At 39.7% G+C, this 27,387-nt stretch overlaps 1 protein-coding gene across 1 annotated transcript in view; it reads left to right on the top strand.

The window, feature by feature from the left end:
• Positions 1-17,626, top strand: part of MACROD2 (mono-ADP ribosylhydrolase 2) — a 1,470,694-nt gene extending 1,453,068 nt beyond the window's left edge. Inside the window, exon 19 of the mRNA XM_050314972.1 lies at positions 17,613-17,626. The gene's annotated coding sequence lies outside the window, so the exon portion shown is untranslated. The remainder of the gene's footprint in view (positions 1-17,612) is intronic.
• The last annotated feature ends 9,761 nt before the right edge of the window (positions 17,627-27,387 follow it).

Below are 27,387 nucleotides of genomic sequence, written 5' to 3'. Positions count from 1 at the left end.
AATTAAAACATATAAGATGAGCCTTTACTTTGAGCTCAACTTCCATGAAATCCTTGGCCTGTTCTAGCTCTCCAGCACTTAAGAAATGCTACAATAAATAAATCCAGCCTATCCTGGCACAGTAGGACTGTTATTCTCAGCTAGCTGGAAGCACACCTTTCCCAAGGCAAATACTCATTCCCACATGATTGACAAATAGGGGATCATTTTTCTTACATCTCAGCAGGTCCTGTAGCAATTCAGTTCAGAGAGTGGTCAAGAAGGAGTCTGCAGATGGTGAGTTGCTTTTAAAAGGAAGGAGAGAACAGCAAGAGCAATTGTGTCTTGCTTGTATCTTGAGGCTGAATATCGCTGCCCAGGATTGCAGCACCCCTATTACAATGGCAGTGATAGAATGGATGAAGATTGGTTAGTGGCAGATGCAGGGAAGGTATAAATGGAGTTTATCAGCTGTTTTATTACTCTCCCCTAGATGAGGTTTAAGCATACAGAAATGTGATTTGCATTACTCTCAAACAGAAGATTGTTCAAGTGGTGTTTGTTGAGTATCCACACCACCAGTGCTGATACTCCACACATGTAAAGCAAAATAATCCCATCAATTTCCCCTTACTCATCAAGGGGAACAAAACAAACATTTGCTCCTAGTAAAGGAGGCCCAAGACTTTAGCAGTTCCCTGGAAAGTAATGTTTTCAATTTCTTTCATCCAGGACAACTCTGTTAAATATTCATAAAGCTTGAGTCACTAAAAAACTGTTGCTGTGACAGTTTGATGCATTATTCAATCATCAGCATTTAATCTCCAGACAAGTTTGTTCTTTACACAGCTTTTTCTAATTAATACTTCCATTTTTGTACAGAGCTCCAAAATTCAGGACACAATACACTAAGCATAAATATATACGTCAGAAAGTGCTGACAATGTGTCAATCCAGCTGAAACCACTGAACAGTCATAGCTGGAGGTTTTATACTGATAGACTTCATGATTTTTTTCTCACAAAGTGTCCAGCTGTCATTTCCATAAGAAAAAATTGAAACAAATATTCCAAATCTTTGTGTCACTTTTTCATCTATATTTAGAGGTAGCAAGTTTGCACTTTCAGCCTGCTGAGTAACAGAATTCGAGAGCAAGTTATTAGTCATGGTTGCTACAGTTGAGATCCTGCATAGGGCTTGTATGAGATCATTAGAGTTTGCACAAGGTTAGGTGCAGCTACTACAGGCTTTGGTATTTCCTACTATCTGACTGGAGATGCATAAGAGATATTACTGCTCCAGTCTCCATCCCTACTAACACACAGTAAGGAAGTTTCACTGGCTTCAGCTGAGGCTCTGTCCACTGGCTTGCAGATGCAGTGACCCTCACTGATTGCAGACTGGCAGAGTTTCAGAAAACCTCATTTATAACATTCTTCGTATATAAGATGTGAGCAGAACTTCTGTACAATGAAGAGGTAAGTTTTGTAATACAAGGCTTTTGTGTGCCAGCAGAGGTTCTTCCTCACTTGGTTAAGAGCATCTCCCTAACTTGCTTTGTAAAATTTTGATGCATGGGCTGCGCATTCTATTCCTCTAAAGTCTCCATGCAAGGCTTTCACGAAATAAGGATGTGGAACATTGTAAATGCTAACCTTTTTCTGAGATGTGAAACAAGAGCTGTGACTTCCAGAATTCAAAGCATTGAGCATTGCCTTAATAACTATGTCAACCCCGAAGAACAAAGCAGCAGTATAATGAGTTTGCAACATTCACGTTTTCCCTTAGGTCCTCAAAGCTCACAAGCAATGATGGGAAAGTCCCCTTAGTGCAGCTAATCCAGACCTTTGTCTAGGAGAGACAGGCACTCCTGTCTTCAGGCCTTCCCTGCTGCATCCTTGGCAGCTTTCGCCAGCGTTTCTTGGATTGCTTCCTTTCCTCCTCCTCCTGACACCAGCATTTAAGGCTTCAAATCCCTGTGAGCCTTGGCTTTCAGCCTTAGGAACACAAGGTTGCATCAACCCAGGAAGAGCCAAACCAGTCTTCTCTGCACTGTTTCTCTGTCTCTAACACAGGGTTTTGTGAGTTCTCCCACTGCAATCATTGCAGTTTGTAATCTTTTGACCTGCAGTGAGTTGCACAATTCAGGTATGAGTACGAAGACACAAACAGATCTTCATTGGAGGCAAGGCTCGAAAACAATGACAGCTTTTCCATCAATTTTGATGCCAAAAATATTAAATTTAACAGAATAACTCATAGCAGCACATCCACATTGAGCAAGTGTATATGGCTTTGATATTCTGTTTTCGCTCATTCAAACAAACTTGAGTCTCACTGCTGCCATCCATGTACACATGCTTCATATGTCACCTGTAACACCTTTGTTTTCCTCTTACCAGAGAACAGACACTCTTAATCCCTTTATCCCAAATAGCAAGGAACAGCCTGGTATTCAATCCAGTAACTTCTGCAGCCTTTGAACAATCCTGAGAGAGGCAATAATAAACTCACGGTTGATGGTGATGAAGACAAGAACCATTTGACTGTGCTGGAGGTAACCTGGACCTTCTGCTTGTTCTCAGCATGATAAAGACAAGGTCAGGAACCTCCTGCTGTTACAGGAGTGACTGCGACAACACCGTCAGTAATATCGACATTAAGCTACAGCGTATGTTCTACAAGGACCAAATGTTCTCAGAAGCTTGAACTGAATCTTTATGAGTCTGATGTGAACCACAGAAGGTCTGCAGAGAAGTGGCAGCAATGTGCAATATCACAACATACAGTCTTTTCCGACTGTTGATGGATGGCACACTCTAAGTTACTATGCCAACAGATTCACCTAAGGTACTTCCACACTTCAGACTGATTGTGGAGAACAAGCTGTGGCCAATTCTATGTATAGAATATATAGTCTAAAGTTGGTACTTTTTTTTTTTTTTTTGTTGGCTTGTGTTGGTTTTTTGGTGCTTTTTTTTATTATTATTAACTATATAATTTTTAGTTCTAGCTTCTGAGACATCTACAGGCAAGCTGAGCAAATGCAAGAAGTACCAGGGTATGAAAATACAACTGAAGTCATCCCTATTCTATATGGAAAATATGTGACTGAACTCCACAGCTTTAAAAGCATTAAAAGAGAAACAAACAAGCAAACAAAAAAGGCTTCATGCATCTACATTGTTTAAGAGGTTTTTAACATTTTCTTTATCAGAACAAGGCAGTAGTCAGATATAAATGTGCTGATCACCTCATTTTCAAATGCACGGTGCTTACACTGAACTTTGCTATCCTGGAGGTGGATGGCTAAGAAACCAAAAGTCCAAATGCATTCCTGGTACAGAGTCCCACCCAAACACATAGAGTTACCAGGAGTGATAAATTTACCCTAATATGACAAAATGTAAATGAACTACCCTTGCTTAAAACAGAACTGTAAGAACTTGCACCTAACCATTTTAATACAAATGAAGTAAATCTCACTGAGGAAATATATAGAGGGAGGTTGTTTGCTTTAAATACAGCGAAAAGATTTCCTCTACAGGTAATTTACCTTATCTTAGACAAAATACTTCTTTTTATCCAGAGACCAAGAAAATAAAGATTTTTGTGCTTGCAAACAGGTAGAGAATCAATTACATAATGCAGCAAAGGTCCCTCACTCAGCACCTTTTTTGGCGAATGTATCCACGGGAGGCAGATTTTGTCCAGGCAGAACTCTTTTATAACCTTATTACTCCATTTATATACAGAATAAGGATCTGAGCTATCAAGCCAGGCCAGGTGTTACATATCTGCACACACTCCACACAGACACTCCTGTGGCTGCCTTCAGCCACAAAAAACAATCATGCTTCAAGTGACTTTCCAGCCTGACCTTGTGATTCTTTTCACACACACACACTAATCTGAGCTTTGGCTCGCTCAGGACCACAATATTTTTGCTTTAGTATTATCTTCTTCTTCTTCTTCTATCATCCAGATGGCTGGCGTTGTCTTGTTTAGCTGCTCCTATGACATAATGAGCTCACAGAGCTGAAAAATTTCTTGCAGGTTTTTTGTTTTATTTTCATAAAAAACTTCATCAATTCTTGCTTCTTTCTGCTTCAGCCCTGCAATGCCAGCAGCAGGACCAGCCCTCAAGCATAAATAAAGAAGCAAAGAAGGAACGCTGCCATATCCTTAGAACTGAGATTTTATGCAAACAACAAAAGATTATTAGCCACCTTGCAGTCCTCCTATAGCGTTTATTCTTGGAGAACCAAGACTAGGACATCTAAGGACATGATTTTTTCCATACACTCCATTCTACAAATCCATGAGGGATCATGCATTATTTGAGACACCAGCTCCTGTCCAGATATCTAAAGGGAAAACACTGGAGGGGCACGAGCTTGGAGTCATGGTGCAAGACAGAAACAGGAAAATATCAGAGTGTATTCTAAGATGTTGAGCTTTTGGCCCACTGGCAGTGTGGGAAACACCCACTAGGAGTCTTCATACCAAATATAACAATGCCAGAGAACTCCCAGAAAAATCTCTTTTATTAGTCTCCATCTCAGTCGCCTTTAATGCTTCTTCCTAGTCCTGCTAGAAAGACTGCTCCTAATCTTAAAAATCTACGGAACTTCCCATGGGTTTTGTTGGTAAGTAGCTTTAAGCTTCTGGCTCACTAAGCTCAGTGTCAGTAACTTTCCACAGATTTCACACCAATCTCAAACTTCTCATCTTTCACTAGAACATTCTCCAGGCAGTCAGCAATAGCTGGTGAATCCTGTCATTGCTTACCTACCATCCCCTAATGTCCTCTCTCTTATCTTTCATCTGTGATGGAGAGACAGAAAAGGTTTTCACTTCTCTCAGCATGTGCCATTCAATCTATTACTCATTTGCCCTAAAGACCCTGCAGTTATTTACAGAATTTCTAAAGTCCCAGTCATTCAATAACTTCTAATGTAATAATCTAAGAGGGTGGGAGAAGCAGCACTATATTCCATAGTATGGAATAAGCAAGGAAGCCCTTAAGCCTCCTGCACAGAGGGCATACCAACTGAGTGCATCCATACCCTGTGGAGCAGCACCACTCACAGGACACTAGGAAGTACTCTGAGTAGAAGCTGGCACAGCAGGATTCATTGCTGAACAAGATTCAAGCTTCTATATTTTATTTTATACCAGAGAACTTCAGCTGGGTAGAAAAAGAGGTGGAATCAGTTTTAGTTCATCTCTTTCTTACCTTCTTGGCTTTTATTAAAAACTCATAGAAATGAAAAATTAAATGAGATAATGGTCCTTAGGATGCTGTGAAAGAAGTATGCTGACTATCGTATCACAGAACAGCTTTGAATTACCTGCTGTGTAACCCCTTTGATGCAGAATTCCTGGAGGAAGACAAGGCTTTAGTGCAGTCCTCATCAGGTAATCCAAAACGGTGTTTTGAATTACTGCAAAAGCACCAGAACATCCCTCTGCAATTCTGTTTCATCCATGGTCTACAAATTTTCAAACAAGACTTCATTTAAAGTGAGCAGGTACAAATTATTAGTCATTACAGTCAAGAGTAAATGCCGAGCTCTTGTAAGGTTTCTCTGTATTTTTATCATCATTTCAATTCCCACAGCTCCAGTAAAAGAAAATTAACTGTGGAGGACTCGGGGATTCGAAGCAATGTTCTTCCAGCAATTGCTTCACAGAAATCACTGCCATGTGAATACTAAAAACATAGTAAACCTTTTAATTTACTTTTGTTCTTGGTAGTACATGACAATGAAACGTGGAACTTACGGAGGTTAATTTCCTGTCCATCTCCTCTGGATTCCCTGGTGTTTTAATATTACTGTTCAACTCATGATGCACCCCCTCTGCCATTATGGACACTAAATTCATTAACTGTGCTCTGTTCAGACGTGCAATTTCATAAAACTCAGAGCAACTCGGCCTCTCTTTTGATTTTCATTAAAAACATTTAACATTGGTGGTGGAGAGGTGAAGAGAAAGGAGAAGAACAAGACAAAGTGTGCTCAATAAAAGCTTCAATTTCCTAAGAAACCAGACAACAACTGCCAGAATGAAAAAAAAAAAAAGGAGCAATCAGAAATACTCCAGGCAATCACTAGATGGAGCTACTAAGAGGAAATACAGAACTGTAGAACCATTAAGGTTGGAAAAGACCTTTAAGATCGGGTCCAACCACTGACTCAGCGCTGCCGACTGCATCACTCAGCCGTGTCCCCAAGTGCCACATCCACGCGTCTTTTAAATCCCTCCAGGGACGGTGACTCATATGTGCCATGAAGGAACTTTAAAATCCCAGGAGCTGTCAGCCACATGGAAAAGCCTCCCCATCCCATTTGTAACTGCACGGGCCACTTCTCCTCCCAAGCAAACACACTCCAGTCTCACAGAACCCGGTGCAAGCGCTGACATGCCAAAGGGACTCCCCTTTGCTGTTGCTGAGTTCCTTTCGATCCAAACTGGCACCTGAAGGGCAGCAGCCAGCGAGTGCTCTGTGGTCCAGAAGGAGATCCAGGGAGCTCCCACGGCACTGAACCTCGCTAATAGGACACTTCTTCCAGCGTGCCTCATGATCCTGACTTGAGCCTTCGTTCCATGCAGCCTCCTGACGATTTCTGCTTCCCCACAAGTTCAGGAGCTTGCGTTTCTTGTCATGCATGATCATCAGGACTGCTCTCCCAGCCCTGACAATTCTTATAAATGAGGATACTACTTCCTTAATAGTGCAACAATTCTCCACTTCAAAGATAACTCCAAACTGTATTGAAAAGAGCAGGTACACCACCATAACATTTCTGGAGACAGAACCAAACCTCACTTCACCATCACATACCTCTGCCAAATCACACAGTTCTGTAACCAAAGTATTGTCCACGCTGCTGTGTGCCACGAGCTAGAATCCAGGCAGCTCTGAACAGGATGGCAATTTAGCATTTTGCCAGTGAACAGGATCCCAACGCCCAATCTCAGTGCAGCAGTTTTCTGCAGTGGGTCAGTGCACTCTGTGCTATCTCAGTCCTCTCCATCTGGCAATGAATTTGAGTTGGAAAATTAAAACTCCACTGTAATGCTAAAGATCTGTCTCCCTCCCTCCCCTCAAGTGCTTCATTCTCAGGGGAATAACATTAGCATTTATGGAAGTAAATGCCTCAGGGTTTTGCTAATGTGCTAATGAGCTAGAGCCTTCCACCTTCAGATCACAAGCATGAATCATATTCAGCTCAAAGGTAAAAATACTGTTTCTAGCAGGAATTTGATACTGAGTTCTAGTTGGAGCTCCTCCATCACAATTTCATCTTTATGCTTTCTGTACAGTTGTATTTTGCAAGTCAGACAGGGCTGCCAAGGACCACCAATCACAGCAAGATTCAAAATCATTTTGATACAGATCTTCAGAACAGAGTATCAAACTTAAAGAAGGGAAAAATAGAAATAATTTTTAAAAATATAATATAGGTTCTGCAAGCTGGAATTCACAGGATTGACCAAAATACTGAATTTTTTTCATCAAAGAGCTACAGAAAGCAAAATCTGTATAAATGTCAGCTGCTTTAGACCCCTTTTAACACTAAAGATTCCACTGTGGCCACATAATACCATCTAAACTATCCAGTTTCACTTACACACAGCCAACAGTAATAAATGAGATAAATGTTTAGAAAGAAGTCATAAAAATGTGCAAAAAATTTACTTCGGAAAAAAAAAAAAAAAAAAAAGAGGAAGCAGGGGCTTTAATCCCAGTATTTGCAACCCCCTACTGTGCTTGTGCCCCTTTTTCCTCCCAATTTAAAATCACAGCATCATGCCCCTGTCGTTGCTCCGTCACGGCAGAGGTTTCTGTCTTCCACAGGAGGGAGCTTTTCTCTTGCAAAGATGACACTCGCTCAGTTCTCAATTTGGAAATGTGTAGGAGCTCTAAACATTCTGGAGTGCCCCACGCCTGACAGCTTCCACACAGGATTAGCAAAGAAGATTCAGAAAACGAAAGGAGGGAAAAAAAAAAAAAAAAAAAAAAAGGGAAAAAAAAAAAGCCCCGAAAACCAAAGATCAAATATTTATAAGCTAAACCATTCTCAGACCCTTGTGTTATGTTACACTATTACTCCTTCCCACCCCCAGTGCAGTCATTTATATAGCAGAAAAACCTGTGCATGTCAAGTCCAACACCGTTTATGTCCAGACATATCTGATGTATAAATGCCACTTATGTGACTGAACTTATCAGCTATCCAAATAGTATTGGAAGAGGAACAATAAATCGCTGTAATTCAAAGAACTTTACATCTTGAGATGAATTCTAGCCTAACAACTGAAAGAAACAAGTTTGAAAATACATTTTGAATACAAGTTTGGAAATATATTTTAAATAACACAAATAATAGCAATCCTCTCTGTGGACAACGACTGATTAATTCAGCAAGTGACAGTCAGCTTTTACCAGCTTACTTTCATCATTCAGAATTCTGTGCCATGCTTGATCTGCAGCTCTCAGCTGCAATTTCCATCAAGGTAGCACTGTGCTTCCCAGCTGCTACTTCCACTACTGTTTCCTTAGCAAGAATATCACAAAATGCAGAGGTGACAAGTCAAGTGGGAGTGATGCTTAAACTGTGCTGTTCTCACCATCTAATAGCTGGAGAATTTCGTATTCCCTGCTGTCTAAGTTTAGTCCAATGGGTATATCCTCCTCCTCATGTGTACAGCTAATTCCCAACATCATCAACAGTGGGAATAACACAGGCACACAGAGGGGACAAGGAGCCCTTGAGGCCTGCTGTAGTAGTGATTTCAACACATCAGGGTAAACATATTTTGCATGTGACAGGTAATAAGCCTGGGCTCCAGTTGTAGTGGCTGAGATTGTGCTGTGGGTTTGCACACTCAGAGCACTAGAGATACCCTACTCCCAACTTCATAGGAGCTTCCAGAAACAGTTCTGCCCTGAATAACTAACTGCTAGAGACACAGATCTAGTCACAGATCAAAGCCCTGAGGAAAAAAATGGGGTAGAAGGGATTCAACAAAATTAATCTTCTACTCCAGTGGTCTTACGTGTTGCTCAGAACTCTTTCCTCCACCTCCAAAAGTGACAAAAAATACTACAAGTCTTCCCTGTCTTCAATCCTTGTTATTGTTCCAAAGCCAACTATGGTATAATCATGCAGGCTGTTTTGCCTTGCACATAATTAACATTAATAAAGACAGATTCAGCTGCAGGCCGTGGTCAGCTCCACAGAAGGCTAAATGTTAAGTAAGAAAAGCCAGCTCTGATGTGATAACTCTCCTAAATTTTCTTTAATCAAAGCCTTATCTAACACATCTGCAATCTGCAGAGCACATCGGATCACACTCTATGCTCAGGGCAATTTTTCAGAACAAACTGTTCCTTTCCACAGGTAATTAACCCTGCAAAATTATCATGCTATATGGTAAACATAAATTGCTGAAAAAATATTAGTAATGAAACAAAACAGATAGCACAGTTTGAAAAAGGACTGCAAGTCCCAATACAAGCAAAGGCAGCCAGAGAGTTTTGTTTGTATAACACTTAATAAGTCCCAGAGGGAAAAGGCACAGCTGTGCAAAGCCACTTCAGTTGTCCCTTTTTTTTATCATAATTACATCTGTTGCTGACATTTCATACAATGAGCTGTCCAGAGACTCTCTTCAAAGTTCAGTGTGAGTATTGATAAAGCTTGAACATAGAAAGCAGGTTAAAAAGCACCCTCAGTGATATATTTTGGAGGGTAGCTGAGATCACCTTGGAAGGTTAAATCTCCTTAGGTCAAATAGAAATCTTTACTGAGTTACAGTGCTCATTTGACTTATTGTGAGTGCAAGGACTTAAAGTGAACTTGACATAAATTTTCCCGGTAGGACTTGTAGCTTACAATGACAGCACGCCAATATTTACACTCATTCTATGACTTCTATTTCTTTGAGTAGGGTTTTGGAGTGGTTTTTTTGCTACATTTGAGAAGAAATTTTCGACTTTTTGAAGTTTCTGAAAAGAATCATTCTCTTAAAACTTGAAACTGCAGCTGAGGAACACAAAACGCTGGAGTCAATTTTGCTCTAAGATAAAAAGGCAAAGGACAAAGTACAAGGCAGGTAATTAGAACTCAAGTCTGGGAAACAAGAGTTACTTGGTTTCACTCTGGTTCCAGTAATCACTCATAAACTGATCCACAGTGTCTTAATCAAAGCTAGATACCTAGATATATAGCTTTAATTTCAGAGTTGCTAAGCATCTACCTGCTTTACTTGACTTCAAAGAAAAAAGAACATTAGAATCTCTGTAAGAAACAGAAAAACCTCAGACCACTCTGAAAAAGCAACAATTATCCCTGGTTATTTCAAACATTTCCTAATATTAAAGATCATTCAAAAATTACCTTTCAAATAAAGACTGGCAAAACACAAACCTTACAAAAAACTTTCCATTTTCAAGCTCATTTAGCAGAAATTAAATATATAGACACAAAAAATTAACTGGAATTTGGGATGCTTAATTAATTTGATCTAGTAGCTGCAAATTTTGTAACAGAAGATTTTCTGCAAAAACCTCCTTTAGTCCAAAGAGCTCTGTAAGTAGCATTTCATAACTAAGACTGTATATAACTAAGTAACACTATAAGCTACTTGCCTCTGTATCATGACTGCAAAATTAACATGGGGAGTAGACATAAGACTCATAAAAATCGAGTATGGGGTTTTTTTTCTTCAAAATATTACTTTCTAACAAGATGAGGGGTTAAAATAATCATTTGCCTCTCCAAGGTTCTATTGGCTCAGCTCTTTCACTTACTCCAAATTAGCAAAAATAAATGGCAGGGTACAATCCTTCCTAAGTCCCATATCTACTTAACCCTGAACATTAATGAGTACCAGGTCTTTTATCCCAATATGGTTCCTTTTTGTGCTACTCTGGCATGGGAGGCGAACCAGGATTTTAACTCAAGAGAAAGGGGTGTGACTGGGGAGTCAAATCACAGTCCCCAGAGGGCATGACATAACTCCTGCCTGGCAAAGGAAGCCCAAGGAGCAAGCACAGAAAAACAGAAGTGTTATCAGGACTCTTCTGCTTCGATTAGATTGGTGTTTGAGGGTGAAACCTGAACCTGGGCAACTACAGCGCCTCCAGCTCAGGAGTGAAGTCAATACATTGATTTGGAAGCTCACTTTAACGGGACATGAAATACTCACATAATCCTTGGACATCATTACAATGTGCATTAAGCTTTACAGAAGTCATTCAATGATTTTTAAAAGTTTTACAGTCCAGAATAGCTATATTTCAGGTATTTGACCCGTCTGGTAAAGGAGAGCAGTTGCAGCATTCTGTGTGAAGCAATGCCATTTCTGAGTAATTTGCATCTGTGAAATAGCAATGGACACAAAAGTGCTCTTACTTTCCACACTTTGAATATGACAAATCAGAGCAGGAGACTGCAAAAGTGCCTGCATTTCTGGAATTTGGGAGTAAAGTTAAGCCTGGAAGAAGGGAGTTGGGGGGAGAAGGTGTTTTAAGATTTGGGTTTTATTTCTCATTATTCCACTCTGATTTAATAGGTAATAAATTAAACTGATTTCCCCAAGTCCAGTCTGTTTTGCTTGTTACAGTAACTGGTGAATGATCTCTCCCTGTCCTTACCTAGACCCATAAGCCTTTGGTTATATTTTCTCTCCCGTGTCCAGCTGAAGAGGGGAGTGATAGAGCAGGTGGCATCCAGCCAAGGTAAACCCACCACGATAAATATTGGAATCATTCCAAATTGCATTTAGTCCTGTCTATAAAAAGAAACAATACTAACACAAAAATAGATCAGCAAAAATAATTGACAGTAGAGGTAAAAAAGGCTGAGTCCAGGTGTGATAAAATGGTTTCAGACCCCATCCAGGTTCACTGGGATTTGAGAGCACACAAATCTGAGTCAGGCCAAAACTCATGATATCTCCAATTCTGACACTGTTCCGTGAAGTCTTGCACATTTATTTACAACACATCGTGAAGTTAGTATGGATCATGCCCCCAAGGTACCAGTTGCCTCAACTTTTCAGGAACTGAAAACTGAGGGGAAAAAAAAAATTGATCATAATACCAGAAATAAAGTAGTTTAGTTTCCTGAATTTGATTGTCTGATCTTTAAAAAGTTGAGACCTTCAGCTGAAGCTTTTATACAAGTAGGGCAATAAGGTGTTGATCTCAATGGATTTTTGGTGTTTAACTAAAGTTAGGTTTATATCTCTCCCCTTATGTAAGGATAATACAAAAATTCTTCTCCTCTGCTCTGTGGCCTATTTTCACACAGGGAACTTGGTATTTTGGAGAATTTTGCCTGTCAAACGCATCTGATCATCACTGCATACACCTTGTTCCTTAAAGCTAAAATAGGCTTGTCAAAATGTCAGTGGCAGTCATACTCCTTCTCCTGGCCATGTTTTTTGTTGTTGTTTTTGGGGGCTTTTTTTAAGCTAAAAGAATTATTGGCATTCACACCAGCAAAGATGCATCTACCTACAAGATTTTAAACCAAAAAAAGGGGCATGTGGGTGTGGATGTCTAATCCAGAATAGTTACAGTCATAATGGAAGCCCCATTGGATCTCACTTGTAGAACACCTTAACCCTTACCTGGGAGGGCCACATTTAGCCTTTGCAGCCCTTCCCTGGGAGAGTAACACGAACTCAGATGTTCCAACAGCATTCTTTTCATCAGCAGTGCCAGAAATTTGATGTGCACGGGGTTTTTGGGAGGCTACCAGATCCCTCGGCCTGGCTAATGGAAGAAACACTTTCACTGTACTAACTCCATGATGAAGAGCTGCAGACTCCAGTTTTCTTACATCTATACCCTTTTTTAAACAGTGCTCAGAACACTCATAAGATGTTTTTATTAGAGCTGGAGTCAAGAACACATCAGCTATAATGAAACAGTACAATTTAACTGCTGCCAACAGCATTCTGCCTCAGTGTACTGTCAGTTTGAGCTTCTGCCCAACATCCACTTGCTCTCCACTCCCACAGAGTGACACTAAGCTGCTTCACAAAGAGTCCTGAAGTTTATTTTGCTTTTACTGCAACTCTTCACCATGCAGCTGCGCAGTAGTAAACATGACCTTAACATCGAGTGGGAGTTTGGCAACAAGTTGATCGCAAATGTAATCTGCAACAGCCACAGAAGGTAACCAAGCCAAAAGCAGAGCTACAGCTCTTAAAAACTCAGACTATAAATGGCTATAGGAGATCACACTGCAGTTTGCTGGTGTGATTAACTGTAGTGCTGTGCTACACCTGCAAATCATTTCTCTGTTTGCAAACACTGCAGAAATAATGCAGATGCCCCAGCACCTGACTGTCTTCAAAGCAGGTAACAGCATAGGAAGAGTAATAAATCAGTGGTACCCTTTGAAACATGCATTGTTAAACAAGTGTGCAAGTCTCCACGGGATCAAGACCTTGGATGGTGAAGTGATGACCTAAAGTGTGCTGGAAAATAAAATAGCACTGTAATTTTAAAGGCTCAAAATGATGGCCCGGTTAATGTAGCAGATAAAAAGCAAAAGCCCTCATCAAGTTTTTCTGAAGTTTTAAAATCTGAGTTTCTAAAGCTTTGTAGTTATAAAACACATGCTATTGTAATGTTTTATAAGACAGAGGGAGCATCTGAAAAAGGAATACATCTGAGATTTACTTACAAATAGGCTACAGAAATAGCTAGTACTAACCTTGCTGCCATTAAAATGCAAGCTGAATTAAAAAGAAGAGGCTTTTCTGACAGCAATTGTCTAAATACAGATAAAAATAAGATCAAACTGAAAACAAAGAGATGCAGGAAGTTAATTGTAACAGAGCCCCTGAAGTGAACATTCTCATTAAATTCTGTGGCCAGTTTTCAGAGATCAGCGTATGAGAAGAGACATCGAATTTCAATCCTGTTGGCATTTTCTTTTCTCAGAACAGCACCAAGTAGATAGACTTGGCTCCGGAATATACTTCCAAAGTCACAAAAAACACTTCAAAATTAATATGGGTTAGATCATTTCCTCATTTAAACTGGCTCAAGTCCCAACTCAGTACCTGTTTTTCAACAATTTCAGCTACAGCACAGTCAGGCCCTAAACAAGTGGCTTCTGCAGCAGCTTTGTAATCAGCTTAATTTGTAGCTGTCTCTTCCCCACACTCATCACAGTCACAGATTCCTGACTCTCCCCAGTGCCTCACTGGGGCTCATGCAATCACGTGCTCAGGCAGATCAGAAGGATGATTTGGTGAACACTAATTTTCAGGAGGTTAATTTTCAGCCACTCCCAGGTTTCCGCCACGCTCGCAGCCACAGGAATATAAATAGTGGCACAAGGTCAAAAAGGTGTAGCTGGGACTGGCTGTGCCTCAACCAAATGTGAAACTGCATTTTCTTACAGAAGTTCAGGCCTTGGCTCACTACAGCATTTTCAATCCTGCTCAGCAAAGCACATCGACTTGAGGCCTCAGTTACTATGGTGATGAGCATGGAATAAATGTTTATATATAATTAGATAAATTCTCCCTTCAAGGAAGCAGTTGTCCTTCTCACAGGCAGCTACTCATGTTTTTTTAACTAAGTAGATGTATAAAAAGTATTAAAATTTTAAAGCTTAAGAATCACTGTTATTCATCCACAAGTTAATGATAATTTACATCTATAGCAGGAATTTTATAAAGCACATGAAAAATTAGTCAATGAGAAAGCCATCTCTTCTGAAAACTGAACAGTAAATGCCCTAGAAATGAAGCTAATCCTTGGTTTTATATATTTCAGGGTTTTGCTTAAGAAAAACAGGAATGATTAATAGAATTATCTTGTTGTTTAACAAAGCTTAAGAAATACTTATTGAATAAAAAATGAATGTATGAGTCCTTTTCTTCTATGCAATCACTAAACTAAATCAACCCTACTCATAAAATAAGCAGTAATGTTTGTAAGATATAAGCAGTATTTCCTAACTCTAAGCTTCCTGTAAAAGCAATATGCTGACATAAACAGGTTAATTTAGTCAAAATGCTTAGTTCATAAACTCATGATTAGCTTACTTCCTTTTTCAAAAGATTATGAATCAGCAATTACTGTAGAACCATCTGCCACAAAGATGAATATTCTTCTCAGAGTTTTGGGGAACCCTTTGCCAAAACACTTACACATAACTTGGGCTTTTTTTTTTTTTTTAATTAAGAAAATCCAGTCCTATAATGTGAGAACTAGTCATGTTCCTTAGGATCTAAAATTGCTTTAAATTTACGGAATACTAAATTCAGAGAAGACAAGATGATTTTTTAGGATCCATAACTATAAAAACTAATGACAAAACTTAACCAAACACTAAATTCTTCCCTGAAGAAGAAGAAACCATTGCCAAAAATGCAGCAGAAATACTGCCAGCTGATGAGCTGCCTCATTCTTCCCACTATGATGCCATCTGTTTCCAGCTCTTCCCTATCCACATGCACTACACTCCTTCCAACTCTCAGCCTGACCCAGATCCAGCCCTGGTCTCAAGTCTGATAATGAAATCCAGCTTTACCCACCCAGTGTCAATAACTACACTGGTGGTTGAGGTGGTGCTTTGGTGACAGAAGGAAAGTCAAGAGGCTGCTACTCACAGACACCCTTTCCTTTCACTGAATTTTTTTCCCCCTTCTGCACAGTCTGCCAACATGAGTATTCTGTCCCCAGCCCAACTATTGGAGTAATTAACTTCAGAGGAACTTCAGCTGCATGAAGTGGTTAAGCTAAGGGAGATAATATTTTAAGAACTGAGTTAAAAAGCAGCCCCATGCAGGTTCATGCAAGGAGATCATATGTGAGAAACCTCCAGTAAGAAGGGCAAAACCGATGGTATATTCTCTTTTTCTGCAGCATAATAGGAGCCAATGTACACACCTGGTACCCACCCACACACTATAACCTAATGGTAAGGAACAGTGAGATCTTAAACCCTAAAAAAATCACATGAGTAACATTTAGTTATCCTTTACATTTAGGCTGGAAGTTCCTGCAAGGAAAAGATTTTTCTTCAGTGCCCCGCACTTGTTGATGCACAAGAGATAAAAGGAAGATGTGAAGCTGATCATGAAGAAGCAGAGTGTAATTTTGACTTGCTCTAAGAATAGGCCAAACGCCTTCCTCCAGTTCGCATGAAAATTTATTACTGAAGACAATGCAGGTGTTTGAAGGAAGCAACTCAGCACAGAATCCGAATATCTCATCAGGAACCATCCAAATTTAAAGCATGCTTTCTCAAACACCAAGGTTTGCAGCTTTAGCATCTTCTATCAAAGGAGTTCTAAGTGACAAACAGTTACATATTTATAGAAGTGATCTTTGTTTCAGTTGAGTATTTAGTCTTAGCTGTAGAAAGCAGTGTGTCATTGCAAAAGGCACTAACCAGATAATTAGGTCAAACTAAATGTCCTGTTATCCTTAAAAACCATGTGTTACTACTAATGCACAAAGCATTCATTTGCATTTACAAGATAATCCATAGCAAGGGACCAGATAGCTCCAAATACAGACACTAGAGTGAGCTCTCAGTTGTGCTGAGAGCCAGATAAATTGCTTATGGTACAACTAAGTAAGGTTAAAGTGGATTTTCTTGTATTTTGAGTTGTTTTGCAGCTTTTATAGTACACTGTCTCTCATTTTAGTTTTCCTTTAAACATGATCATTAAAGAGTTTAAGTGAGTATCTCTGCTGGATTCACCTTGAATTTGGACTGTATCACCAAAACAAAGAAAATATGAAGCTTTTATGATCTGTCTCACTCTTAAGACTTGAGATTTTCTTAGTGAGCAATCCTGCTTGTCTTCTTTATGCAGATTTTTGCAGATACAAAATTTCACCTAACACTGCCTATATTATATTTTGAAACTTTTATAAGTCAGGAAGAATCCTTCTTTTTTTCTACTATTTTTCCTCTACCAAAAAGTATTTATGCTGGACATCAATGTTGAATTTACCACATTTAACGTCACGTACTTTTTAGTAAGTAGATATAGATTATGTTATGTAAATCTCAATGTACATATAAATACATTACATATTAGTATGAGAATTTCTGATCCTCATACAAATTGCCTTTCAAAGTGGACATTTCAGAAGAGTCCTTAAAGTTTACAGGTCCACCTGAGATACCTGGTGTGTAAAGTCACACAGCAAATGAACGACCAGTTGGGTGTTTAAAATCCTCTACTTAAACTCAAGTCGTGTAAACGGAGTATTAATGGAGCTGTTCCCAAAGTGACATCCAGAAAAGTGTGCACAACAGAAAAGTTGTCTTAGATGTTAGGGTTATCACTAATGTTTAAGGGATTGATTTGTTCATAGCTGTAGCAAAGAATCACTGTGGTCCTGATGCAGATTTGGCATCCCCAGCTCCACAGGAAACTCAGCATACAAGTGCTTAGTGATCCCATAAAACAGAACAGAAGTGACAGGGTGTAAGATAACAATGCCCTGGACCTGTTCAATGTCTGGCCTTCATCACCACAGCAGCAGGCAGGAGCACATTACTACAGCTGAGGACATATTTGACCAAGGTGTGGTTCCTGAACATGACCACACACCACACGGGGACATTAAGGATGCAGGAGAGCCTATAAGTTGACAATAAAGGAATGGGCAAGAGGGGCTGCCCACAGCAACAGCTTTTCACTGGTCTGCTCAGGGATTCAGCATGCTTCCAGATCAGCCTCAGAGAAACTAGACAATCCCTGGGAAACTTTTTATATCTTAACTGGAAGTTATCTGCAGAGTTACCTCAACCCAAACACTCTCAAAATATAATTATCCCAACTGTCAGGAGATACACAGGAGAAGACTCAAAGCTGGCTAATCACGAATGGAGATCTTAAGCAAACACTTAAACTGGCTACTGTGATGCCAAGAACTGAGTATTTTAAGCTTTCATCATGTTCTACAGTACAGATCTACAGATGTATGGATTCAGCAAGAATGAACATCCATGTGTTCTAAAGAAGATAAACAACCATCTTCAATAACAGCAGAAAAATGTTACTAAAATACCAGTAAACTAAAGGAGTTACACTGTGAGGTGAATTCTTCCTCAATGATTGTACAAATCAGATATGTAATTGAACACTGTACAAACAAGATAAATTCCTAAACCTGTAGTTAGAGTACTGCAAGTTATTTTTTTTCTGGTATTGTTTTTAAAAGATGGTATAGTCACAGGTTAAGTTGTATTTTACTTCTGTTAAAGAACTCCCAAGAATGTACTGCTTTATCTATAGATCCCAAGTGCTTTAGAAGATTCCAGCCCTGACTGCTTCAATGATGGATGTTTTTTATCTTAGTACCACAAGTTTTACTGGCTTTAGACATTCTCTGCTCTTTTTCAGCACCTTCAGGGGCCTTGAACAGGTAGCAGCACTTCCTCTTTAAAGAAGTCCATTTGCAGGGTCATTCAGACTTTGCAGGATCTGGAAGGCTCTGAAAGCAGCTCAGCTCAGATCAGGGGAAGTATTTTGCTTTGTTTTGTTTTTAAAACACTGCTTATTCCACACAGCTATTTCAAAGGCTCTTACCTCCCAGGGTTTGCAACAGCTTTAGGCTACATCCAAAGGCTTTTGAGTGTTGAAAACCAGGTTATACTGAAAATTATTTCCCTGGAGAATTAATCTAAAATATGCTCTATTTATTGCACTCAGAACAGAGTGCTTAAAAAAAACCCTGAAAGCCCACACAAGAAGGGCTGCAGGTTGTTAATCGTGAAAGGTAGATCTCCATTTATGTGTGTGAGAAAAAGAGGCAGCCTCCATACACACCAGGCAAATTCTCACTGTATAAGTGAGATCTCACTGTGCTACTGATACAGACTGACCTGGTCAGCAGAGGGAGATTGAGTTTCACTACCATGAGGATTACAGACGTGCTCCTCCTTCACCCTAACAACTTCTCTCTTCCCTGACCCTAAGCCAAATCCAGTAATAACTAACAGCCACTGCACTTGATCAGGAGAAAACTGGGTATGTATTCCCTGCTGCTGGGGCATTCATTAGTCCCTTCCATCCCAGGGTATGATTACAGGATGCAGACACAGGGAATGAAGGCTTTCAGTTGCTTGCTCCCGAGGTCTTGCTCAAAGTATTGCTAGAGCTGGAGAGGCTGTGTCCAGCAAGGCAAGAGAGTATTTATTGATGACCCGTGTTTATTCTCTGCTATGTATGTCAAAATTGAGAAGTAGCCTTCTGCCTCACCGTGCCATGAGGGTGTTTCTCATCAGGGTTTCTCTTTGCAAGAGGGACAGAACATAAACATTTCCCAGACACATCCTACACTTTTAGCTCTGGGAAAGTAGCAAAATACTCCTGTGTGCAAAACCCAGCCAGAAAACTGCAAATTACATTGACCAAAAAGCCACTACAGCGTTGTTTATTCTAGTCCAAAATTGGCATGAGCTATAACAGGAAAAAGACACTGACTGTAATTCCACTAAGAAGGTTTGCCAGAATGGCAGTGTTGTCTCATCCACAGGCTGCTGTTACCTTGGGAATAGTGGGTCCCAGTGGAACTGTGTACACCTCAGTAAATATTTGTCAGTTTTAATCCATGAAGTTGTAGCATTAGTAACATGCTTATCACAACATTAAAAACATTTCCATATTGTTTTTAATACCAAGATTTGCCTGCGTTACAGAGCTGTCACAGTATTGTGAGGTACAGATGTGTACCTCAAGTTCCTGGGCATTAATTTTCCACTAAAATTTTATCAGCTGTTCCTAAGTCTGCAGAAAGGGTCATGTAACAATTTCAGATGAATGGGAAAAGACAAAGATAATATTGATTTTTTTTTCAACACAAATAGTCTCATCTCATCAGTACTATCCTGATAACTAACAGTCTATTCTTTTTTTGTGTTATATTGTTCTCTTAAAGCTCTGTTTGGTTATTTATGCATTAACACATGCACTCAAGTCACAAAATGTTCTGTTGAGTTCCCCATCAGCCGAAAAGCATTAGAATGACTACTGGTCTTGTTCTTCCTGCCACAGGTAGGCTTATAGAAATGGGTTTTTTGAAACTAGATTTCACATCGAGGACAGCCTGGAGTATCTCTTGTTGTATGATACCTTCTGCATAAACTAGGGATGGTACCTTTGAGGTGATTATCATCCAACAGTAAAATTGTTTGGGCTGGAGCGAAATTCCAGTGGTATTGCTTTACAGCACAAAATCTGAAGTTGCTTTCACTGTGCAAAGCAGGCTGTAAAACAAAATGCACAATTTTCAGGGAGCAGAATTCTTTCCTATTGACAGAGGGAAGAAAAATAGTGCTGTATGACTAAGTCACCCAAAATTTCATGGTATTTACTTAGGATTTTCACTGTCATTATGCATACCTTTTGTTTGCAAGGAAACAGAAGTAGCAGGGGGAAGTCTGACATGAAAATATCAGAAAATGTCTTTATTCTGACTTTTGAAAGAAGGAACATTGCAGGTCCTTCTGGAAGACGAAAATCTCCATTTTTTTTTCTTGCGGGAAATTTGTTGTGGGAGAGTTTAGGAACAGCATGATGGATCAGAAGCTGTTATTAAATTTACTGAAGTTATAAATCCATTCCACATCACAAAGTAGATGGTTCTTTGCCAATTAGGTAGGAGGCAGAAGCATCATGACTTACAGTGTACCACAGTAACGAGCTGCACCCCACCCCTGGAAAGCGCCCCTTTTAATTAGACAGTCTTCTGCAGCATGAAGGCCCAAATATTTAAATCACTCAAAATCTTCAGATTAACACAGATTAACTGCAAATCCAGCCATTTTATAATTCCTGTAAGGGATTCCCTAACCTCTGTGCAAAGCAAGAGCTCCCCGCAGGTCTAGCGACTCCACACATGCAAAAAAAAAAAGTTGCAGTGTGTTACCTGCTCTTTCTGTAAAGAAGATGAAGATGCCAGGAGGCTAAACCTATTTATGATTCCTTGGCTGACCATAACTACAAGTGCAAAACATTCAGAATAGCACCAAAAATAGTTTTGCCATGTCTAAAGTACTAAAACCTGCCACTGCTATAAAACACAGGTAGTATTTTGTCTTAGCAGCCAGTTAGTTCCTTAGAAGTTCTTAGATGCCCTTCTGAATTCCCCTAGGAAAAAAAAACCCCATCCTGTGGTGAACAGACTTATTTGGCATGCAGGGTTATACTCCCTCCTATTTCTCAAATTCAAGTGACAAAGCACACAGTCCTCCCAAGAGTCTGCATGGAGCTGAGGCACAGAGCGGAGAATCTCACATGCACAGTGACTACCTCAGTGTTGTATCATTGCCTCAGCCCGGGGGGTCCTTAAATATCTACAGGAATACATATGATCATGCTGCATCATGTTTTCCTTGAAAAAGCTCTAGCAAGCTACTTAGTTTTTCATACTGATCCATGCACTGCAAATGAAAACAGATTACATGAGCACCGAGATCACGGCAGTCAAAATTATGGAAAAATGCACAGCTAAGATGGATGTAATTGAACATACCACAAACAGCATTTATTAATGCAATTATTTTTCTCTTCCATGGCAGCAAAAGGTGTTAATAGACACAGAACCTCACACTAATTAGCTCCTTATAATACATACTGATATGCTAAAAGGTAATCCACATGACAACATCTATTTTGATTAATTTTGAAAGAATCAGGTACTCAAAATCTGTCCCCAACTCAAACTGTTAGATGATCAGCAATCAAGCAATTCCCCACTTTTTTTCTCTCCCACAAGAAAAAGAATGAATAAATTAAGGCCTTTTGGCAGTATTTCCATTCAGACTGTTGTTTCACCATTAAATTATCGCTCTAGTTTGATGCTTGAGTCATCACCTTCATAATTTGCACTGGCCCAAGCCTGAACCAGTCAGCCAACACATGACCAGTGATAAAACAGTAATTGCAGAGATTGTTTCCACAAGATTGGAGTTACATACATTAATAGCTCATTAACAACCCGTGCAGGCCAATCTCTACAGCCTTAATCAGTTACTGCAGGAAGATAAGAACTTCACAAGTCAGACCGACAGATGTTGATCTCTAGCAGAGTTAAGCAAAATAAATAAGCCTTTGCAAAGCTGGTAGAGAAACACAACAGTGAAAAAACAAACACTGTACTTGTACAGCACTTGCCTCCAGTCGTTGCAAGGCCTTTGAGCAGTCAGCCCACAACAGCTCCGGAGAACAAATGTCTTCTTAAAAGAAGCAGCCAATTATACCAACCTACAGCTGGATGCCACCAGGAAATCTTATGAACTGCTAGGCAAACAAGATGACTACATGAAATGATTATGCAAACAGCAGTCTCAAAAAAAAAAAAAAAAAAAAAAAGCAACCTTTTAGTCTCGATCTTTCTTGCAAATAGGTTCCATACATTTGTTCTGCAGAGAGCTATCTGATAAAGTGATGATTATAGGCACAGGGTCAAAGACACAGAAAGCATTTTTATCCTCAGTTTATCCTACCCAGGACTGGCAGTAAATCTAGGAAATCAGAAGGCCACTCTTCATAACACAGTTAAGAAAAAACCAAAAAGTTCCTTGCAATGATTTTCAATTTGTGGCTTCAAGTCTTTGGGGGCTATTAGCTACCACTGAGAGCTGAGAAGAAACAACCCTACAATCAGGTCATTTAATTCACACCACCTTGGGCAGCAAGATCCACAGATCAGAAGCATTTACAACTGCTGTCTCAGTAGTTGCACCTAAGCTAGAGGCAACTGTACATCTTCACTTGCTCTAGCAATTTGAAATCCAGCATCTCACAGTGATGCAAAATGAGCCAATCAGTAACAAAAACTCACTCTGATAATCTACAGCTTCACAAGGCTTCTGTGGCCCACAGCATTCCTCTGGTCTTTCATTAGACCAGTTTTTTTCAGCTGTGCCTTACTGGATATGAAAAGTATCATCTCCCTCTGCTCCCAGGTCTCGGCAATTTATATGTTTTCTCACAAATATGCAAAAAATAGGGACAGACTCCCTTTGACTCCTTTCAAATGAAAAGACAGATGTAGGAGTGAGAGAGATACAACAAGGGGCACATTATCTTTCCAATCATTTGTCAGTTCTAGTCAGTAATGTACCTTTAGATATGCTTATTATTCTACCTGTTATTACAAATGAAACAGGATGAATCAATCTGGAATCAATAGGTTTTATAGACATTAAAAGTTCAGGACCTGCACTAATAGGGCAATTCAAACATCCTGAGAAAGGACAGTTTTAATTTCTACATGAAAAGGCTTCCTCTTTTGCTGATAAAGTACAGCTTCCCTTACCCACTGTAACTTAAAACACTTTCCCCAAAGCCAGTTCGTAAGAGGTTGCTTTCCTCTCTTCCTTTTACAGAAATGAAGAAGAATAAGACTTTGTTTATTTCTATAAAACACTACTGGAACACACATGAACACACACATGCGCTTAAAAATCGTGTATTTTCAAGCTTTGTCTCACTGTCCCAAGAGTTTACCTGCCTTGCTGGGAAAAGCTGCTTACAGCCTGTTAAGGGTCAGGACAGAAGATTATTTAATTAGGTGGCAGCCCTCACCCTGGGTTAACAGAGAGAGGAATGCTTCATACAAACTACATCCAGCAAGGTTTGTGAGTAAGGGATGTTTATATGAAGACCAGCACAAGGTAAGACAAAGCAGGATACACTCAGGGGATCAAAGACACACGTTATACTAAAAAACCCTCAAAATTTAGAGACAGTTAAGGCAACACAAATACCCTTTTCAAAGACAAATGCTATGAAAAGAACTGTGTCTGGAGCCCAGACACATAAGCAGGCTGTTTCCCATGCATTAGGTCAAGCACTATGGAAGTCACATCATTATGGTTTATGAAGATCCCAAACAGGTACAGGGTTTACAGATTTATTTATCTGTAGCTAAATCAGCTTCCAATTACGAGGAGATACAGAAGTTTTTTACAGTGAGAGTGGTAAAATGTTGGAACAGCTTGCCCAGAGAGGTGGTGGATACCCCATCCCTGGAAAGATTTAAGGTCAAATTGGACAGGGCCCTGAGCAACTTGATCTGATTAAAAATGTCCCTGCTCACGGCAAGGGGATTGGACTAGGTGGCCTTTAGGAACCCTTCCAACCCAAACAATTCCATGATGTCTTGATCCTAGCTGGAATGATTGTAACTGTGCTGCAGATGAGCTTTACTAATACCAGAAAGTGACAAAACACACTGTAACTTACTCTAAAAAGACCTTTCACATATCAATATTTTCAAAAATATTAGTCAGAAATACAGATAATATAATGCAAAGCATTAAATGGAAGTCATGGTTTTCTGCAGACTCTTACCTACACAGTAACAAATGCCATCTTTCATTTTTAACTTCTTTAAGAAGTCAGATATAAAAGAAAAGCAACTTGGACACATTCACTCAACAGAAAAGGGAATTAAAACCAAATTAGTTCATCCTTGTACTGCATCTAAAGGTTCAAAACTACTAGAAGTGGCATAACTGCATTAAAAGATAAAAATTATATTTTCATGTGTTCTTGTCTCTCTCTACTTGGAACATAAAAAGGTAACAATTAAGGTATTATATTCCTCATTTCTGTTTATTTTAATCTCATTACATTATGTAATAGAAATTCTAGCTGCACATAACTTATCTTAGCTGGTTTTACTCCAGGTTTGCATCTGCAAGATACAGCTGCAATGACAGAGATGTAAACAGTAAGACCGTTTTACATCAGAATTCCTTTTTTTTTGGAGATTTTAAGTTACTGTTTTTTGGCTAGAGACCAGTCAGTTTTAATACAAGCCTTCAGCGAAATCTAGGAATATTTTATTCCTAGATATCTTATCAACTAGATTTTTTCCCCCAAAAGAAGAGACATCCTAGCCATCTGGATCTGTTAATAAAAACAGGCAGAAAATTCCTTCCCTGGATCAGACCATTTTTTGATGTATAACCTGCCTCTGTGGCCAGGCCCAGGTTCTTACTGGCAAGGCCTGTTTTGCTGATTTGTTATTAACCTAAAGCTTACACTTACATTTCAGTGTTTGTTTTGTTTTGTTTTGTTTTTTTCCTCTGCAAAACCATTCAGTTTCCCTAATCACCACCTTCTCCATTTACTTATTTTTGCCAGACTTTTCTGTGCAATCTCCCTGATCCACGCTTGGTTCTTCCTCCTCAAGCTCCCCCCTTGCTGTGCATCAGTTTGGGAACAGAACATTCGTCAGTCATTAACAATTTCTAAGAACTCCTCGTTTATTGCTGTGCTTTGCTTCAATCTCTTAGATGAGAACAACTTCTGATCTGTTCTTGAACTCAACAGTCACCCTTCATTTCTCCAGGTTTCTGAGCAGCCATCCATACAGGAGATTCCCAATTCATCTTAGCAGTTGTGCATCAGCATTTGATTTCAAGATTCCAGGTTTCTCCGTGAACTCTTAAGGTAACCTTTGCTAATCTTAGATCAGCTCAGACACCCACAAATAGGGCAACAGTGACAAGGCAGTTCCTTTTCCAGAAGGAGCTGAAGGGAGAGGAAATTACCATTTTAGACTGGCAAGCTCATGCTCTCAGCTACAGTCCTAAAAAATTAACCTGGTTTTAGAGCAATAATCCAGTCTTCCCTTCCCCCACAAATTCGCTCGTCATTCACCTTGAAGTTGGCAGAATTAATTTGCATTTTCCTGGCAAAGTGTCTAGCTATTGTAAGCCAAATAGCAAATGCCTGAAAAACAACATCAACATGGTACCAAACCCTTTTTGGCAGTATTAACACTACAATATTTTATATGTAATTATTATTTTTACATCACCACTTCATTTGTCACAGTGTTATGCGCTGTGTCATGGTGCTCCAAAATAAACACATTCAGCAGAGAGAGCACAGAAAGGGAAAAACAGCAAAGGGAATGTGAAATCAACCCATCTTTATTCACTATTTTATTTTATCCTTCACAGAGGTTTTTAAAGGCATCATCTGGCCTACTTAAAACTTCACAACATATAGAGATCACTCCCTGAGGGTCAGCCTTACTTATGCAAGCAGTTGCATTGCCCTAAATCTTGCCTCAAAGGGGTTACTAAGACCACATATTTAATTTGAGCTTGCATTCAGTTGTATCAGTTCTTTTATTTTGTAGACTGTCCAAGGTACAAAGCACTAACTACTGGCATGAAACCACAAAGATACATGCATGCACTTTTAAGAATTATCTCATCCCTGCACAATTCCAGTAGTTTTGTATAATTAACTATTAACAGTACTGAAACACAGTGCTCTAAAAATCTGTTAAGTGTGGGGGTTGCACTAGATGATCTCCAGGGGTGCCTTCCAACCCTAAATATTCTGTGATTCTGTGATTCTTTACTGAGCAGCTTCAAGCCTGGATAGCGTCTTGCAATATAACATTAAAAACCTAAGGAAAATAACAGCCAGGACACAGGGAGAGCAGGCACCTCCCAAAGCCACGCTTCCAAAGGCTCCTTGTGCTTGTGCTGAGCTTTTTCCCTGCCAAGATTTTTTTTTCCCCTTTTTGCAGAAAGCAGAAGTCACACGAGGAAGGAAGCTTGAGCAGCAAGGGCTCCAGCAGCACAGCTTGTAAAAATACATATATATATATACGACATAAATATATACACAGCTCATGGCTGAGGGGGACCAGCCTAAGCAGAGGGTGTGTGGGAGAACAAGGACAGCTCTGGCAGCTCCCCCAGGAGCCTTTCCGTGGGAAGAGGCCTGAAGGAGCAAATGTGACTGTTGTTAACAGCAGTAGCTGTAGTAGAGCAATAAACCTCGGGTTTATTAAGGTGTTTCAGCCTTACTATTCAGAGGTTTGTTCTCTGCTCCTTTGTTCGTACCTAGGAATCCCCATCCTTGGGGCTTTTCAGGACTTTTCGTGACTTTTGCCACATAGTTGCAGGTGACCTGACCCAGCACTGGAAATCGTCACAAAATCATTTGTGAAATCATACACAAGAAAACCAGAGTATATGTTATCACACAGAATCAGTTCTGGGTCAGTAGCAAAACAACAACAACAACAACAACAAAAACAACAAAAACTAACAAAAAAACCCTCAAAATGCCAAAATACAAAACAAAACAAGAAGAAACCCAGTTGGTTGTGGTTTTGTTTGTTTGTTTGTTTGTTTGTTTTTGTAGCAACACTCAACACACAAGGCCTTGTAAAAAGGATCTGCTGGCAGTAGAGCAGTCCCTCAAAATGCCTTTTCCTTGCACTCTTGAGAAAAGCAGCTGAGGCAGATGGGTTTGTTTCGTCTGGAGAAGAGGAGGCTCAGGAGGGACTTCATAAAACAGCCTGAAAAGAGGTTGTAGTGAGGTAGGGGCCGGTCTCTTCTACCATGCTTGCAG

Source organism: Myiozetetes cayanensis, unplaced genomic scaffold, assembly GCF_022539395.1.
Source record: "Myiozetetes cayanensis isolate MyiCay16 unplaced genomic scaffold, myiCay2020 scf2-11, whole genome shotgun sequence".
Lineage (NCBI taxonomy): Eukaryota > Metazoa > Chordata > Aves > Passeriformes > Tyrannidae > Myiozetetes > Myiozetetes cayanensis.
This window is presented reverse-complemented; position numbering and strand designations above follow the sequence as displayed.